Below are 2,163 nucleotides of genomic sequence, written 5' to 3'. Positions count from 1 at the left end.
AGTTCAATCCCTGGTTCTGCCAAAAAAAAAAAAAAGAAAAAGAAAAGAAAAGAAAGTAAACAATAAAGTTAGAATCTCAACACTACTTGATTTCAAGACTTTTTATAAAATCATTAGTCTGCTACTGATATCAAGAGAGACCAATAGAACTGAAAGGAAGCTCACACATTTTTTTTTAAAAAACCTAATGACAATTAGAAAGGATGCATAAACTGTGTGTGATCGTGCATGCCTGTAATCCCAGCACTCAGGAAGTTCAGGCAGGAGGATTTTCATGAGTTCAAGGCTAGCCTAAAATATACAATGAGTTCAAGGTCAGCCTGAAGCCTGAACTACATAGCAAGATCCTGTCTCCAAAAATAAACAAAAAAAAAAGGTAGTTTCTAGTGAATAGTTCAATAATGGAGCTGGAACAGTTGAATAGTCACATGAGAAAAAGTAAACTTCAACCTATATTTCACATCATATTCAAAAATTGAGTCAAAATTTATTATAGTTATATAATGTGAAATCTAAAACTATAAAACCTCTAGACAAAAACACGTAAGAAAAATCTTTGCGGCCTTCAATAGAAAAGATTTCTACGACATGACACTAAAGATACAATTAAATAAAAATATTTAGTAAGTTGTAATTCATCAAAATGAAAAACTTCTTAAAAAGACCTGAGAATGGAGCTAAATAAACCTTTCCTGGGCTGGCCAGATAGCTCAGCCGAATAAAGTAACTGCTTAGGCAGAAGCAGGGACCATCCCCGACCTGCAGTGCAGGCCCCGCCCCTGGTGCGTGCTGAGACGTGATTAAAACTGGGCCTGGTAGTGCAGGCCTGTAATCCCAGCACCTGGAAGGCTGAAAACAGGATCACTATGAGTCCTATCTACTTGGTGAGACCCTGTAGACCCTGTACTAAAATACATTTAAAATAAATAAATAAACAAATAAATAAAATAAACCTTTCCTTCCTTAAAGACACTGAGAATAAAAAGAAAAATCACAGACTAGGAGAAAATATTTCCAAAACATGTATCTGATGAAGCCCTTGTGTGTCCTTTCTGTATTTTGAGACAAGGTCTTGCTAACTTGCTAAATTACAGTCCTTCTGTCTCAGCATCAAAAAGAAAATACATGACAAGCAAACCCCAGCAGTCTTCTAATCTATAAAATGAGCCTAATAATAGTGTTTATTACCTCATGAAGCCAGTGCGATGATTAAAACTGAGTTAATCGGGGGTGGGTTTGTAGCTCAGCTATAGAGCGCTTGCCTGTGTGCATGAGGCCCTGGGTTCAATCTCCAGAACATCTGCGTGTGCACACACGCACATGCACACGCGCACACACACACACACACACACACAGATCCATTTCTAGTACTAGGTAAGGAGAGACAATAATTGCTGTTATTTATTTTCAGAGCAAGAATAGGGGTTTGCCAAAAATTGGACAAGCAACTATTTCTGGGGAAGAAAAAGCTTTCGGGCTGCTCAGGAAAAGGCTTCATCATACATTTCCTCTTTGCAGGAGGATCTGTTGCTGCTGCCCTTCGGCCCTATGCTTGCTGCAGTTCCGCTGCTGATCTTCTTTTGTTGAAAGTGTATTTCTTTCAGGGGCCTTTATACTGAAAAACTGGCCAGCTTTTGCTCCGGGGAGATACAAAAGTAGGCAGGGGCAAGATCAAGCGCACGAGCTATGGTCTGAGCCTCTGAGCGCTGGTTATGTGACCCTGGAGATGAAATGGTCATGAGTGCTGCAGGAGCTGGATTCTCCAGCCTCGTCTGGTCAGAAATTTGCTGGCTCTCTTCTCCATGATCATTAGCACTGTGGGGCTTGAAACATGAGGTTAGAGGATCTTAAACTATCACACTAGGGGCTGCAAGAACTTTAAAGGAAAGTAGAATTGTCAATACTAGGTTTAGTTTGATAATAACAGAAAAGTAATCTAAAACCCTTGCAAGTCAAGTATATTGCTCAGGTTGACATGGTGGCCTGCACCTGTAATCCCAGATTTGAGAGGCTGAAGCAGGAAGATCACCTCAAGTTCAAGACTAACCTGGGCTACATAGTGAGTTCAAGGCCAGCCTGGATTACAGAGTAGGACTTTGTCAAAAAAAAAAGAAAGAAAGAAAGAAAGAAAGAAAGAAAGAAAGAAAGAAAGAAAGAAAGAAA

This window comes from Octodon degus, unplaced genomic scaffold, assembly GCF_000260255.1.
Source record: "Octodon degus isolate 3935 unplaced genomic scaffold, OctDeg1.0 scaffold00160, whole genome shotgun sequence".
NCBI classification, from domain to species: domain Eukaryota; kingdom Metazoa; phylum Chordata; class Mammalia; order Rodentia; family Octodontidae; genus Octodon; species Octodon degus.
The sequence above is the reverse complement of the archived record's forward strand: the minus strand, read 5'-3'. Positions refer to the sequence as shown.